This window comes from Tupaia chinensis, unplaced genomic scaffold (genome assembly GCF_000334495.1).
Source record: "Tupaia chinensis unplaced genomic scaffold, TupChi_1.0 Scaffold000683_1, whole genome shotgun sequence".
NCBI classification, from domain to species: domain Eukaryota; kingdom Metazoa; phylum Chordata; class Mammalia; order Scandentia; family Tupaiidae; genus Tupaia; species Tupaia belangeri.
The window spans coordinates 834,905-852,443 of NW_006160206.1; the positions used below are offsets into that span (position 1 = coordinate 834,905).

A 17,539-nucleotide genomic window follows, 5' to 3' on the forward strand; every position below is an offset into this window, starting at 1 on the left:
AAAAAAAAAAAAAAAAAAAGAAAAGAGTGAACAAATTTTTTTTCTTTTTATCATTAAAATTACATACAGTAAAATAAAGTTCACTCTTTATGGTGTAGTTCTGAGCTTAGACATATGCATATACTCATATAATCACCAGTACTACCAAGATATAAAACAGTTCCATCTGTTCTATGGAACAGGCCAGCTGGTACCCTTGCAATTAAGATATCTGAATCCCTGGGACCAGCGGTTGGCATAATGGCTATGTCACTGGACTCCCATGTAGTTGACTACGGTTCAGGTCTCAGACGACTCCCATGTAGTTGACCATGGTTCAGGTCTCAGACCAGGTGGCTTAAACTCACGCCGGGCGCATGTGCGTGTGTGTCCAAGATCCCGAGAGGAGAATGGAGAAGGGATTGCGGCATGGTCATCCTCCCCTGGGGGGGTGATTTCTTGCTTTCTGTCTCTCTGTCTCTCCTTGTCTTTCTGCCGAGTGCACACGCTCTATAGCAAAACAAACAAACAAAAAACACTATTAACAAAAACAAAAACAAACAAACAAACAAACAACTCTCAAAAGAAAAAAAAAAGATATCTGAATCCCACATGGCCTACTGCATGGTTTGAGTCCTGGACCCAACAGCTTGAAAAACAGGCTGAGTGCATATGTGTATGTTCAAAATCCCAAAAGAAGAAATGGAGAAGGGATTGTGGCATGCCCATCCCTCATGAGAGTACTTTCTCACTTGCCTTTTCACTCTCTTTCTCTGACAAGTCCACAGATCCTCTAGCAAATTAAAAAAGAAAAAAAATCCATCACTACAAATTTTTTTTTAATTGCCAGAAGGTGCAAGCATTTATCAGAAAGAGAGACAGACAGAGAGGAGGAGAAAGTACCTGCCAATGGAACATGGTCACACCACCATTCCCTTCCACATGCCCAGTGAGTTTTCCAAGCCACCAGGGCTGAGATTCCAACTGTGATTGGCCATGTGGGATCTGATTCCCTTAACCATTAGACCATGGGGTCATCCCCCCACCAATTTTTTGTCATTTATTTATTTATTTATTTCCATGAGAAAGAGACAGAGAAAGAGGTGGAGGATACCCAACAGGGTCCTCATGCCCCAGTCTCAGCTGGCCCAGATCATAGGCACATTTGTGTGTGCTCAAGGGGGTCCAGAGAGGCAAACACTGGACCTTCTTAGGTGGGTTCCTTTGCATTACCATTACACAACTTCCTGGCCCCACTACTGACTTTTTAACATTCTGTGTATCGTCCCTTAAAAAAAGTCCAAGTTCCTCAAAAAGTTAAATGTAGCATTACCATGTGACCTAGCAATATCACTCTTACTATGTACCCAAAAGAATTATAAACATATATCAGGTCAGCTTATGGCCTGGTGCTTCAGGGAGCTGGATCTCTCATGGCCAACCGCATAGTTCAAGTTCTAAATCCAGTGGCTTGAAAAACCACACTGGGTGCATGTGCTCGCATGCCCCAAAATTCCATGAGGAGTGAGAAATGGAGGAGAAGAGATTGCAGCATGACCACGCCCCATGGGGGAAAGGGTGATTTCTCCCTCACCTTCTCTCCGTCTCTCTCTGGAGAGTACATGTGCCCTCTCGCAAATTTTAAAAACAGATATGTCCACATACAAATTCGTATACATGACAGCAGTATTAACAATAGCCATCAACAGATACAGATAAAGAAACTGTGGTATATCCTTATAATGCTATATTATTTGACCTTAAAAGGGAAAGAAGGCCAGCCCTATAGCCTAGTGGTTAAGGCAGCCAGATCCACATGACTGACTACAATACAAATCCCAAACCGACCTTCTTAAAACATGCCAAGCACTATTTGTGCCCAAAATTCTGTCAAGAGAGAGATATGGAGCAGAAAGCTAGTATATGACTCTGCCCTATCAGGGGGTGCTTTCTCTCTCTCTCATGAATATGCATACACTCTGGCAATTAAAAAAAGAAGAAATGAAGGGCTGATACGCGGTATGAGATAAATTAGTCTCAAAAGCATTTCCTCAGTGAAAGAAGCTGATACAAAAAGATAAATATTGTATGGTTCCATTTACATGAAATATTCAGAAATCTAAAGAGATAGAAACAAATGTGTAGCTGTCGGAGACTAGAGTTGGGGGAATGAGGAGTAACTGCTTAATGGGGTTTCCTTTTGGTGTGACAGAAATGTTTTGGAGCTAGATAGAAGTGGTGGTTGCCTGACATTGTTGCTATCCTAAACATCACTGACTTGACCACTTTAAAATAGTTAGTTCTGAGGCCAGCAGGTGGCATGGTGGTTAAGGGCACGTAACTCCCACATAGATGGCCGCAGTTCGAGTCCTGGACCTAGCGACTTGCTTTCTAACTTTCTCTCTCTCTCTCTCTCTCTCTCTGTAATTCTCTAGTCAAGTTAAAATAAATAGTTAAATAAAATAAATAAATAGTTAAATAAAATAATTCTTTAAAAAATAAATAAAACAGTTAGTTTTGTGCTTGTCTTTTGCCATAGGGCCTGGCACATCTTTCAAACCACCAGGTCTGGGACTTGAACTGCACAGTCAACCATGTGGGATCCAGCAGCCTTAACTAACATACCACCAGCTGGCCCCTAAAGTGGGTCATTTTTATGATACACAGATTATTTATTTATTTCTTCCAGGAGCAAGAAAGAGATAGAGAGAGAGAGAAAACCCTGTCCCATCAGGGTTCTGACACCAAGATCCACTCCAGCCTCCAGCCAGTCTTGGACCATGGGCAAGCACATATCTGGTGTACTTCAGGAGGTCTCTGGACTTGAACTAAGAACTTCCCCATGTGAGATTGCCTCACAGAGCATTGTATTTTACTTCTGTGCCACCATCTGACCCATACATTAAATGAATGTAAATTTTAAACATTTAAAAATAATAATTGAATAGAGACCAGCAAATGCTGTAATGGTTATGTTACTGGACTCCCAAGACGTCAACTGTGGTTTGAAATGTCTCTGTCTCTCTGGTGAACTCACACACCATATAGCAAAAATCTTTCTAAAAAAAAATAGCAATTGAATAAACAAAATTTTTTTTTTCATTTATTTTAAATTGACCAGAGAGAGACACAGAGAGAGAGAGAGGGAAAGTAAGAAACCAAGCCACCAGGTCCGGGACTCGAACCATGATTGGCCAGGTGGGAATGTCCAGAACCTCAACCATGATGCCACCTGCTGACCTCCAACAAAAATAATTTAATCAAATAATAGTAGATCAATACTTGGATTAAGTATTGGATTAAGCCAAGTGATAGATAATGTCAATGTGCTGTTCAATAGATTAGTTTATAATGAATTTTGCTTACCTGATGAGAAGGTGAGGATTACGATTCAAACTTCATAGATAAGGGAATTGTAAGCCAGAGAAATAAAAGTCCCATATATCAGATTAAGAAGTTTCTGCACTGAGACCAGCAGGTGGTGTGGTGGTTAAGGCACTGGACACTCCCACATGGCCAACCATGGTTCAAATCCTGGACCTGGTGGCTTGCTTTCTCACTTTCTCTCTTTCTCTGTCTCTCTCTGATCAAATTAAATGAATGAATAAATAAAGTTAAATAAATAATTCTTTAATAAAAAAAGAAGTTTCTGCACAGCAAAGGACACAGTAATTAGTGTGAATCGACAACCCTCAGAATGGGAGAATATTTTTGTAAAATATGCCTCAGACAAGGGACTGAAAACCAGAATACACAGGGGACTCAAGTGGCTAACCCCCAAAAAATGTCTAACTCAATTAAAAGATGAGAAAATGAGTTGAACAAAAATCTCTCTAAAGAGAGATTCAAATGTTCCCTGTGTAGCTGAGAAAAATGTGTATTTGTCATTGTTGGGTGAAATGTTCTATGAACATGTCAGATTCCTTTGGTTTAAATCATTTAGCTCCTGTGTCTCTTTATTTTTGGTCTAGATAACTTGTCCAGTGGGGACAGCAGGGTGTTGAGGTCCTCAACAATTATTGTGTTACAGTTTTTCTCTCTCTTTAGATCTAGCAGCCTTTCTTTAAAAAAAAAAATAATAATAATTTTTTATTTTATTTTATTTATTCATTCATTTTATTTTTTTTTTAGTTTGACCAGAGAGAGACAGAAGATGAGAGTGAGAGAGAGAGGAAGTGAGAAAGCAAGCCACCAGATTCAGGACTTGAACCCTGGTTGGCCATGTGGGAGTGTCCAGCACCTTAACCACCACGCCACCTGCTGGTCCCAAGTAGCCTTTCTTTTATGTATTCAGGTGTCCCAGTGGTGGGTGCATAGATTATAGTTGTTATAGCTTTTTAGTGAATCGCTCTCTTTATTACTATATAGTTACTGCTCTGTCTCTTTTTACAGTTTTTATCTTGAAGTCTGTTTTGTCTGATATTAGTATTGTGAATCCAGTCTTTTTTCTTTTTCTTTTTCTGTATGTCTTTATCCACAAAGTGTGTTTTTTTGTAAGCAGTGTATAGGTTCCTGGATTGTTGTTGTTGTTGTTATTGTTCTTCTTGTTTTAGATCCATTCAGTCAATTGCTGTTTTTTTCAGTTAGATAATTTAATCTATTAACATTCAATGTTATATGTGATATGTTATATGCCATTTTTCAAGTTCTTTTGTGTCCTTTTATTTCTATTTGTCTCCCTATCATTTTCCCGATGTAGTATTCCCTTAAATATTTCTTAAAGAGCTATCTAGTGTTGGCAATTTCTTTCAGTTTTTGTTTATCTGGTAATGATTTTATTTCTCCTTCCCATTAAAGGATAATCTTGCCAGGTATAGTACTCTTCTCTAAATTTTTTTCTCTTGGAATTTTAATTTTAAATTTATTTCATTTTATTCATCATCATCATCATCAATATTATTTTAATTTTATCAGAGAGAGATGGGGGGAAAGTGAGAAAGCAAACCACCAGGTCTGGGACTCTAACCGCAGTTAGCCATGTGGGAGTCCAGCACTTCTTAACCGCCACGCCACCTGCTGGCCCCTCTTTCAGAATTTTAAATATGTCTTCCCATTCTTTCCTTGCCTGCATTGTTTCTGACAAGAGATCTGAAGTAAATCTGATGGGGTAAGCTTTGTAAGTAACTTGACTTTTCTCTCTTGCCATTTTTAGTTGTTTTGTCTTTGTCTTTGATTTTTGTCAATTTGGCTGTGAGGTGCTTTGAAGAGGATCTTCTTAGGTTAAATCTGTTTGGTGTCCTTTGTATTTCCTGGATCTAGATGTCTGTATTTTTTTCTATATTTGGAAAGGTTTTGGGTAGTATTTCTTTTTTTTTTTTTAATAATTATTTATTTATTTAATTCCATTTGATATTATTTTTTTTCTATTTGAACAGAACACACGGAGAGAGAGAGAAAGAGAAAGTGAGAAAGCAAGCCGCCAGGTCTGGGACTTGAGCCATAGTTGGCCATGTGGGAATCCAGCACCTTTAACCACTACACCACCTACTGGCCCCCATCGGGTAGTATTTCATGGAAGAGATATTCTATGCTTTTCCCAGTCTCTTCACCTTCTGGATGGTACCTATTTGGTTACTGAGAAAGTCATAACTCATTTTTGCATAGAAAAACATAGAAACACACATTTACTTTCCAGACAATCTAATAGAATTTTCCATATTTTTTTTTTTTGAGAGACTTTTGCTATAGGGTACATGTGCTTTCCAGAGAGACAGAGAGAGACAAAGAGAAAGAGACATCCCTGGGGGGATGGCCACACTGCAATTCCTTCTCCTCCATTCTCCTCTCAGGATTTTGGGTCCACACACATGTGCCTGGCCTTGAGTATTAAGCCGCTGGGTCCAGGACTCAAACTGCGGTTGACTACGTGGGAGTCCAGTGACATAACCATTACACTATCTCCTGGTTCCTGTTGCTCTCATTTTTAATGACTTGGGGTTTTTTTGTTTTTTTGTTTTTGTTTTTTTTTTTTCATTCTTTTTGGTGGCTTGGACTACATTGGTAGTTTTGGCTTCAGGTGAGAAGTTCTTTCTTCTACATGGTCTAATCTGTTGTTAATACTTTTGAGAGATATTTTGACTTCCTGCATTGTATTCTTCATCTCTAGAAGTTCTGTTTTTCGTTTTGTTTTGTTTTTTTTTTTCACTTTTTCCTCACAAAAAGCTTATTTTAGAGTGAAAACATGTCACTACTACTTTTAAGTCCTGGGGAATTAAAGGCAAGTCATTTTGGTACAGGATACAATCAGATGATACACTTCAGTGATTTTTATACTGAGTCATATACTTAATACAAAGACACATTGTACTGAATTTTAAAAAATAAGTGTTAACTTGTTGAGCTTTGAAATTAGAATTCCATATAGTGCTTCCCATAAAGTCTATATATTATAGTAATTAAGTGGATATAATTTCTGTAACAAAGGCACCTTGAAAAATTATTGGCATATGGCATTTTTGTCTTCCCTAATTTTTTCCTTTCTGGCAATTTCAACATCCCTTCATGGATCTTCTCTTCCACTCCGCTTAAATTTTTTTGTTAATGGTCTTGCAGGTGGTATAGTAGTTAAGATGCTAGACTCCCACATGGCTAACCGTGGTTCAAGTCCTGGACCTGGCTGCAGGAAAACTATGCAAGGCACATGTGTGTGTGCATGCACAAAATCCCAAGAGGAGAATGAAGGAAAAGGGATTGTGGCATGGGCATCCTCTCTGGTGGGGAGGCAGGGAAGAGTGATTTCTCACTTTTCCTCTCTCTGTCTCTCTCTCTTTAGCAAGTGCACATGCCCTATGGGGAGTGTTGTCCTTAACAACTCATCATCTCAATAGCCTTTTTTTTTTTTTCTTTTTGGAGAGGTTTTTGCTAAGGGGCACATGCACTTGCAAGACAGAAAGAGACAGAGAGACAGAAAGCGAGAAATCATCCCCCAGGGGAGATGGCCACACCACAATCCCTTCTCCTCCATTCTCCTCTTGGTATCTTGGGCATGCATGCACATGCACCCAGCGTGAGTTTAAGCCACCGGGTCCGGGACTCAAACCACGGTCGACTACATAGGAGTCTAGCGACATAGCCATTACGCTAACTGCTGGTCCCTCAATAGCCTTTTTAATAGAATAAGATCAACTTTAACTTGGCACTGTAGAGCTCAATTTTCAGTCTTAAATTTAGCAACTTCTCTAATGTGTAAACTGATAGTTATTTTTTAATAGTTTTGTTATAAGGCATGTGAGCTCACCAGGGAAAGAGAAGGAAAGAAAATGAGAAGACTTTCTGCGTGGGGTCATGCTTCAATCCCTTCTCCATTCTTCTCTTGGGTTTTTGGGGACTCATGCAAAGTGCACGCTTTTTAAGCCACAGCGTCCAGGACTCGAACTCCATAACCATGTGGGATTCAGCCACCTTAACCATAGTGCTACCTGCCAGCTCTAAACTGATTCTTTGGGGGTTTTTGTTTGTTTTTTGCCATTGGGTGCATGCACTTGCCAGAGACAATCAGAGAGAGGGAAAGTGACAAATCACAGACACACAGACACACACACACACACACACACACACACCGCTGCCCCAGGGGAATGCCCAAGTCACAATCCCTTCTCCATTTCCTCCTGGGATTTTGGACATGCTCCCAGCATGATTTTCAACCCACTAGGACTAGAACTGCAATCAGCCATGTGGGAATCCAGCGCCTTAACTACCACACCACCTGCTGGCCCTCCTAGGCTGATACTTTTTTTTTTTTCAATGAGCACTTTCTCATTTTATTTACAAGATATAAGCAAGACTTACATCCCTTTCTTGGGAAAATTTCTTTTCAAATAATTTTATGTGGTGGGCCTGGAGATTCATAAACTATAAAACATGTTGAAGTGAAAACATGTTTAAAATATACAAATACAAACCAGTATTTTATACAAGAATCCTCTATAAAGTTCACCAATCAATGTAAAAATGAATTTGTTTTAACTGAATATAAAGCATGTTTCGTTTCCATCATGACTTACGGGATGATTTTTGCTTTGCTGGAGACCTTTGATCCTGATTTTTCTTTGCCTGTCAGCACCATTCTGATACCTGTCTTCATCACTCCTAGACCCTGAATGTTTTCTATTTCTTCCCTCTGACTTCGATCTATCTTTTCTTCAAATATTTTCACTGTCCTTATATCAGCGCCTGTGTTTCTTTTTTCCAGAAAAATAATTTCTCTCTCCCCTCTTCTTCTGAGAATCACTATGCTTACTTTCTAAGTCCAAGTGCATCTCTTGGTCTCTATCAGCCACAACTCTTCTGTAACTGTTTCATTCCAAAGGAACACCTCTGACTAAGGAGTATGTTGTTACTGGATCTCTACAATTTGTATCTCTTGAATTTTGATCTCTGTGTTTTTCTGATCTTCTTTCTCTTTCAGACCTTATTTCCTGCCTTTGTCCTAATCCTTCTTCTTGTTTCCCATTATCTGTTGGTTGGTTTCTGTTCAATTTATCTGCTTCTGGGCTTTCCTTGTCGTTTCTTTCTTACATCACTAGCTGAGGCAGAGTTATGACAGCCGCTAGAGGAAGAATCGTTCTTCTCCCTGGATGACTTGGAACTGCTGTCGCTACTGTCAGAATCAAAGGCGGAGTCAGACTCAGAAGAGGAGGATGCTGCAGAGGAAGAGGATGGGGAGGATTTCTTTTGCCCAACCTCTGGTTTCTATGCCACAATAACCTTTGGTATATTTTTTTTTCTAAAGAGTTATTTTATTTAAGCCACAATGACCTTTGGTATATTTTTTTTTTCTAAAGGGTTATTTTATTTAACTTTATTCATTTATTTATTTTAATTTGACCAGAGAGGGACAGAGTGATGAGAGAGAAAGTGAGAAAGGAAGCCGCCAGGTCTGGAACATGAATGCAGTTGGCCATGTGGGAGTCCAGTGCCTTAAACCACCACGCCACCTGCTGGCCCTACCTTTGGTGTATTTTTGAGATGCTCGCACAATTCATCTGTTAGCCCTCCAAGACCTGTAGAGGTAAAGAAGTTAATAATGGTAAATAGAGTGTTTCTTAGATTATCTTGGGGCAACAATCCTTCAAAGAATGGCTGAAAGATTTAATTTTGCATTAAGTTTAGGAAGACCCATGTATTGGGATCAGCAGATAGTGTAACGGTTACGTCGCTGGACTCCCACAATAGTTGACTGTGGTTCGAGTCCCAGATCCAGTGGCTTAAACTCACACCAGGCATGTGTACGTGCGTGCCCAAGGTTCCAAGAGGAAAACAGAGGAGAAGGGATTGCGACGTGGTCATCTTCCCTGGGTGGGTGATTTCTCCCTTTCTGTCTCTCTGTTTCTCTCTGTCCTTCTGGCGAGCACACGCGCCCTATAGCAAAAACCTCTAAAACAAAACAAACCAAAAAAACTCATGCTGGGCACATGTGTGCGTGTGCCCAAGATCCCAAGGGGAGAATGGAGGAGAAGAGATTATGGCATGGCCACCTCCCCTGGCAGGTGATTTCTTGCTTTCTGTCTCTGTCTCTTTCTGTCTCTCGAGCAAGTACACATGTCCTATAGCAAAAATCTCTCTAACAAAAAAACAAAAAAGGAAAGACCCATGTAAGTCACACAGTTCCTGGAAAAATATTTTGACAAAAATCCTATTAGATAATGTCGTTCAGTTGTTTCTTCACTCAGTTTTACACATTCAACACTCCATGATGGAAGTAAATTGGAGTGTAAAAGGTGAGCAAATGTCTTAGCAACATTTCTCCATTTGTTTGTTTCCAAGCGATGAATGGTATCACACTGTTCCTTGAATATACTTTCAAAGGATGCCATGTGTTCTTTCTTAGCATGTAAATTCGCCCAGCTAATAAGCCAAAACATCCCTGTGTTTCCTTTGTTGGGCACAGCAGTCAAGTATCAAGTTGCAGGGCTCCTTCGTTTGACTTTCAGGAAACCACTTTCAGTCATTTCTGAACACATTCTTCAAAATCTAACCTTGACTGAATAGCAAGCTAAATTGTATGTCGAAATGAAACCAGATTAATTTCAGTTTTGTCACGACTTGTGACTTTATACCGTTCTGCATCTTCTTCTCCCTCTTCTTCCTCCTCTTCCTCTTCACTACTTCCAGCATCTTGGTCTGTATTTGAGTCACTGTCTCCTTCATCACGAATTTCCTTTTTTTTTTTTTTTTTTTGTAACCAAAACATTAATCCCAAGGATCTCACAAAACATATTACAAATGACAGCATTAAAAAGAAAGAAAGAAAGAAAGAAAAAACTTGCACAGTAACTCAAAGTTCAGCTCTACAATGTACCCATAAGCTGACAGGACATTGGTATTAATTTTTTTTTAGAGGTTTTTTTCTATAGGGCACATGCGCTCATCAGACAGATGAGAGACAGAAAGCGAGAAATCACCCCCCCGGGGGGATGGCCATGCCACAATCCCTTCTCCTCCATTCTCTTCTCGGGATCTTGGTCACGCACACACACGCGCCCAGCGTGAGTTTAAGCCACCGGGTCCGGGATGTGAACTGTGGTTGACTACGTGGGAGTCCAGCGACATAGCCATTACTCTAACTGCTGGTCCCGGGACATTGGTATTTTGAAAATTCAAATTCCAATAAGGAATGTTACCGCTATGTGTTCATATATATCACTTAAAGATCTCAAGATAAACTTGCTTGAAACAGATTCTTGTATCAACTAGGCAACCTCTGCCCAGGGTGAAGACTAGCTGGATTTTTTCCAAAAACCTCTTGTTTAATGGTGCACCTCGTATTTTTCACTGGCTTATGTTCATGGCAGCTTTACAAGACTGCCTGCTCAACCACAGCCCAGTTATAGGAAAAATGTGTATCTCAGTTCATTTTTGCCAGTTGTTTCTGCATTAAAACACCACACTTTAGTTGGGCAGGATTTAAAGGTTTATTATCAGTCTACACAAGACTAAAGTTCAAAACAACTGCAATTAAGCTTAAGGGAACGTTGTAAGGTAACAATTCTTGGTATTACATGCCTCAGGATCCATTTCAAATCATAGAGAATTACATCTTTATGTGTCATTGCTTAAAAAAACAAACAAATATGAACAGCTGAACATCTTAAAAATGCACCAAGCTCATGAAGTCTCAAACAAAACTTGAATTTTCTGTACATACTCCTGTCAAATGAAGTGATTTCCTGTACATTACTCTTTTGCAAACTGGTCTTCTATTTCTTTTCATTTGACCTAGATCGGCTACGAGACCTAGAGAAAGATCGCGCCACCTTGTGATTTCTTTCCCGAGACAATGATCTCTGTTTTCTCTTATCTCTTGAAAGGTCCTGCTCTGGCTGCTAGAGAAGCTTCTCTTTCTTGGAGATCTGCAGCGAGGTGGAGGACTCCTCCGGTAATCATCCTGAGGGCAAGCATCCCAAGAGGGTGGTGGGCCACAATTTCGACTTCTTTTTTTCACCATTCGACAGTTCCACTCTCACAGGGCAGCCACATGGTGTTCTTCCATGTAACTCTCGAACAGCAGCAACTGCATCTCAGGGATCTTGGAATTCAACAAAAGCAAAGCTGGGAGGGTTTCTAGCAACCCACACGCTTCGGAGCGGTCCATAATAGCCAAATGCCCATTCCAATTCAGTCTTGTTGCCATTGTTTCCAAGATTACCTACATAAACCTTACAGTCCAAAGGACAGGAATCACAACACATTTTGAAATCTCAAGTTCGAAATGCAGAGGTTCAAATCCACAAGCTCCGATAGGACTGTCTGCTCCCTTTGCCCAGCTCCCACAGAGGCTCTCACTCCCCTGGAGTCCACGAAATAGCAGAGGAACTCTGGGTTACTGGTGGTTCTGGGCTTCTTCTCCCAGGAGATGGAGATTTTCGGGACCTTTTCCGATCCATTTCTCTTTCTATTTCTTTACATTTTTCTCAGTCCCTACTTTGTGACTCCACACTATCAACATAAGAACGTCCTCTTCTTGAATGTTCAGTCTGACCTGCCATAGTCTCTGTCCCAGGGGGATCTTTCTTGTCTGTATACTTGTCTTCTGGAGAGGAGGTCCTCTGATATGAATTACAGTTTTCTCTTCTATTGTGACCAGAAGAACGTTTTATCTGTGCCTCACTACTTTTCTTTTTTTTTTTTCCCCCAGCTGATTTAGTCTCTTTATTCTTTTGGTCATCTCTTCCACAGTTAACTACGTCCACTGCAGGTGATGAAAAGGCTCCACTTCAAATGGTGGCACGGCTATAAACATGGTCTTTCCCTTTACTGCAATTCAGAAGTAAAACTTTTGATTCTTGTCTTTTTATTTTTTATTTTATATCCCAGTCCCAGAAGTAGTTTTCACTGCAGAAGTTATTTGAAAACAGTCTTATGCTTTCTAGTAGTAGTTTTTAACCAGGCTTTAGCTTCTTCAGAACTACTTTTCATTTTCTATTGCTAGTTGATCAAATAAATCAACGACCCCTTGATTTGGTCCAAATAACAAGTGTCTGATGGTTTGAATTCCTTCAGTTTACTTTTTGTCTGTAAACATCACCTAGAGCTTCACCAAACCGTCATTATGCCAATCTGATTCATTTTTTTAAGAATTATTTTATCTTTATTTACTTTTTTTTTTAAATTTTAATTTGACCAGAGAGGAGCAGAGTGAGAGAAAGAGAAAGAAAGTGAGAAAGCAAGCCACCAGGTCTGGGACTAAACTGTGGTCGGCCACGTGGGAGTCCAGTGGGCTTCACCACCCCATCACCTGCTGGCCCCCACGGAATCTGATTCTTAATGATATAAAAAAATATATATTCAAGTGATAAATCAAACTAATACAGAATCTATGATTTGAAATTATTTTAAATACATATTTTATCGTCAAGGTTGTGTGCTGTTTTTCTCAGGACCTTCTGGATATAGCTGATAGCTGTCCAGGTATAACATTCACTTTACCCAACTGAAGAATGCCTTTGTACTGAGAAACTGGGACGAACACCTTTAAGATGGCTGCTACCACGGCTGTCCTGTAATTTCAACCACCATGACTTTCAAAAACATCAAGGATCCTGGAAAAGTACTGCTCCAGAAACTACACAGATCTTTTCTGAACTTTGCCACCCACCGACACATTACCTTATTGAAGATGGAGGTCTTGCCCTGAGAGGAGTTTCAGGTAATTTGCCAGGTAAGGCTTCTTCAGCTACAGTGGTTTCCACCTTCCTGGTGAGGTACAGACTGGTGGTCTGCAATGAACTAACACTGCCTTTTCTGAAGATTTTGAGAAGAGTAAATAAAATGCCATTGTCTTGGAAAATAAAGTACAGCAAGCTTTCTCCCAAAGGAAGAGTGTAGTTTGAATGTCTGCGTATCCCTTGGTTCTTAACTAAAATATCAATTTCAGTAACATCCTTTTTTTATTAGAATTATTTTATTTAACTTTATTTATTATTATTACTTTCCAGTTTGATCAAAGAGAGAGACAGAGAAAGAGAGAGAAGGGAAAATGAGAAAGCAAGCCACCAGGTCCAGGACTTGAACCTCGGTTGGCTAAATGGGAGTCCAATGCCCTTAACCACCATACCACCTGCCGACCCCTTAGTAACATCCTTTTATTGAGCTTGTTTCCCAGCAATTCCTTTAAAAAAAAAAAAAAGAGGTTTTTGCTATAGGGCGTGTGCGCTCGCCAGACAGACAGAGACAGACAGAAAGCGAGAAATCACACCCCCCCACACAGAGGGGATGGCCACGCCGCAATCCCTTCTCCTCCATTCTCCTCTTGGGATTTTGGGCATGCACACACACGCCCACCATGAGCTTAAGCCACCGGGTCCGAGACTCAAACTGTGGTTGACTACGTGGGAGTCCAGCCACATAGCCATTATGCTCACTGCTGGTTCTGCATCTCACTGAGTTTTATGATGACTATTCTGAAATCTTTTTTTGACATTTCTATAATCCCGTGTTTTATCCATTATTGGTGAGGAATTACTGTATTCCTTGGGGGTAGAAATATTTCCTTATTTTTTTCATTCTTCTCATGTCTCTGTATTGATTTTTAGGTATCTGGTGTAGTACTTCTTCCTAATTTTTGGAGGTTAGTTCAGGGAGGTCTAGAACAACTATGCTGTGGGCGGCATCAGTTGGGGAGGGTAGCCATTCCTAGCCATTCCCCTGGCCTTGAGTCTGATGGGAGGGAGAGTATGCGCCTGCCCTGCCTTCTAGTCAAGGGTAGTAACCTAATGAATTCCTCAGTCTCTGTTGGGTTGGAGGTCCTCTCCTGTGTCTTCTGCTCCCTCCAGGCTGTGGAGTCTTGATCGCAAATGGAGCTCCACCTGCTGGTGGGCAGACAGGGCAGTGCAGTTCTCTTGCTGGCCTGGGGTAGGAGCAGGGTGGGAAGCCGATGTGTTTTCTGAAGCTGTATGCTCATGCACCTCCCCATGATATCGTTAGCTCCATTCCAGTTTTGTTGCTCCTCTGTGGGTGGCAAGTGCTGGTATCCATGGTGGGAATCTGTAGTTCCAAATGTTAAAAAACAGTTCTCATTTTCTCACCCAGAAGGGACATGGCGAGGGAGGTCCTCTGGAGCCTCACTGGCTTCTGGTGATGGATTCCTTACACATGAACCAGAAGTTGCTGCGACTTTTTCTTGCATGTTGTCAGTCCTGCCCAACTCCTCTCTCCCCGGGAATCATGCACAGGCACCAGCTATCGCCCAGATATCTTTTTTTTTAGAGAGATTTTTTTCTATAGGGTGAGTGCGCTTGCCAGAGAGACAGAAAGTGAGGAATCATCCCCCAGGGAGGGTGGCCAAGCCACAATCCCTTCTCCTCCATTTTCTTCTCAGGATTTTGGGCACATAAGCACACACACCTGGCATGAGTTTTAAGCCACCAGGTCCGGGACGTGAACTATGGTTGACTATGCGGGAGCATCTGCTGGTCCCAGCCTGGGTAGCTTCTGGCTACAAAGGCGGTAGCCAGCTCTCCTCTCGGGCAGCAGCTGTGTTCCTTCTGGCCCAATTTCCCTGGTCCTGGGGCCAGGGGCTAAGGTGGTGGTGGGGGCGGGAGACTATGAGGCAGGGTGGCACAGTGACCCAGGTGCCATAGGGAGGGGAGGGTAGCAAGGATGTTTTAAATGGTTTGGAACCAGTGTTAGCAAAATCTCCTGGAAACTGTCATATTCACTCACTCTAAAGGGAGGGTAAGCTGGCAAAGTCTTTCTGGAAAGAAGCTTAGCAATATGTACCCAAATCATAAAAACACATAGAACCTTTAGTCATACCAGTTCTAGAAATACACTCGAAGGAAATAGAAAGGACCTTTGCAAAGACTTGGCTACAAAGATGTGTGAAGATTACATTATTGGTTACACTATGAAGAAAAATTTGAAGCAACACGAATTTCCAACAGTAACAGATTAGTTAAGTAAATCACAGGATAACTCTTCAGTGGTATTCTGCTAAAAAACATTAACCTGATTCTCATCACAAGGAACTATCAGACAAACCAACTGAAGGACATTCTACAATACAAAAGGGCCAGCTTGTGTTCTCCCAAAATGTCAAGGTCAAAGAAGATAAAGAATGACTAAGGAGCTGCCCAGATTAAAGGGCAATAGACAAGACTACTAAATGTACTGTGTGACTTTGAGTCAGATCATGGCGGGAAGACAGGTGGTACTAATGTGGGGACAATTGGTGAAATTTTAATACGGACGGTGCGTTCGGTAATAGGGTCTGTGTGTTATGTTTCTATTTTTGTTTTTTAATTGCCAGAAGGCATGAGCACCAGAAAAAAACAGACAAACTCCAATGGGATGGAGTCAGGCTGCAATCCTTTCTCCACTTCTCCATTATGTTGGGATTCGGGGCGCACATGCATATGAACCTGGTGTGTTTTCCAAGTTGCCAGATCCAGTACTCAAACTGCAAGGTCAGCCATGTGGCATCCAGTTGTCTTAGCCACCACACCACGGGCTGGTTCAGGTGACTAGAACTTCATCTATGGGGAAACTCTGAGAAGCACATGCCTCAGGTTGCCCTCCCAAAGGTAAGAGAATGGGGTATTTCTACACTACCTCCCTTCACACGCTTATTACTGAGGTCTGTGGGGAAGTGTGTAATTGACTAGCATTTCTGCCTTTCCACAGAGGTGGCAGGATAGGCTTATGGAGTTCTAAAGAAGGACTTGTAGGGACCAGCAGTTAGTGTAATGGCTATGTTGCTGGACTCCCATGTAGGCGACCACGGTTCACGTCCGACCCAGTGGTTGAAACTCATGCCGGGCACGTGTGCGTGCGTGCCCAAGATCCCGAGAGGAGAATGGAGGAGAAGGGATTGCGGTGTGGCCATCCCTCCCGGGGGGGGATTTCTCACTTTCTGTCTGTCTCTCTCTGTCTATCTGGCAAGCGCACGTACCCTATAGCGAAAACCTCTCCAAAAAAAAAGGAAACAAAAACCTCTCTGCAACTCAATGAAGTGGCAGAGTCTGAAAGATACCAGAGATGAGAAAGAATCAACTATACTCTGTGGGGGTTTGTTTGTTTGTTTTTTCACTTTTGAAATATTCCCCATATGATATAAGTGACTTAAGCCTTTTGACAAGCAAGAGCCCACCCCACCCCCTAAGCTGTGAAGGAATTGCAAGGGAGAAACTATCGCCAGGCTATAAGAGGAACCGAAATAGCTTCGTATAAAACCTAGCTCAAGAGATTCTATTCAAATCATAGATCTTGCTTAATGGTTTTTTTTCTTTTTCTTTTTTTTTATTTTTGCTATAGGGCGCGTGCGCTTGCCAGACAGAGAGACAGAATGCGAGAAATCACCCCCCTCCGGGGGGATGGCCATGTTGCAATCCCTTCTCCTCCATTCTCCTCTCAGGATCTTGGGCACACACGCACATGCGCCCGGCGTGAGTTTTAAGCCACCGGGTCCGGGACGCGAACCGCGGTCAACTACATGGGAGTCCAGCAACATAGCCATTACACTAACTGCTGGTCCCTTGCTTAATGTTTTAACTTGCAAAAAACTAATCATGGCTATAATGAGAGTCTGCAGAGACCAGGCCTTGAGGCTGCAACCCAACAAACAGATGCGCTCAGGGAAGATGAAACCCTCTGCCCTGATGATCAGGTCCAGCCAACCCTGCCACAACTGCAAGTGTCAGCCCTGGCATTGACAGTCCTCCGTGGACCAATTAAGGGATGAACTACTGGGCTGGGCAAAATAGCAAATAGCATAGCCCTGTCCTCACTTATCCTTTAGAAAAACACATCTTAGACTGGGACTTCCTGAATGGTCTTTGGACATTAGTCTACCATCTTCCCAGGTTGTTGGCGTGAATAAAGTTACTTTCTTTTTCACCAACATGTATCTCTCCAGTGTTGGCTCTCGAGTAGTAAGCAGCCAGACGGGGTTCCACGCTAGATTCTGGCAACAAAACAACGGTGCCTGGGCTGAGAGGTGCACAGAAGACAGTGTTTTCTTTTTATCTTTTAAAGAATTATTTTATTTAACCTTACTTATTTATTTACTTTAATTGACCAGAGAAGAACAGAGAGAGAGAAAGAGAGTGAGAAAGCAAGCCAC

The 17,539-nt window shown here is 41.5% G+C and overlaps 3 pseudogenes; all 3 read right to left on the reverse strand.

Moving 5' to 3' along the window:
* The window catches only part of LOC102492914 (pre-mRNA-splicing factor CWC22 homolog), a 20,927-nt pseudogene extending 10,756 nt beyond the window's left edge, over positions 1–10,171 (reverse strand).
* Positions 10,172–11,167: 996 nt separating this feature from the next.
* Positions 11,168–11,710, reverse strand: LOC102486945 (serine/arginine-rich splicing factor 3 pseudogene; annotated as a pseudogene).
* A 1,102-nt stretch (positions 11,711–12,812) lies between these two features.
* Positions 12,813–14,605, reverse strand: LOC102493325 (glycoprotein integral membrane protein 1-like; annotated as a pseudogene).
* Positions 14,606–17,539: the final 2,934 nt, after the last annotated feature.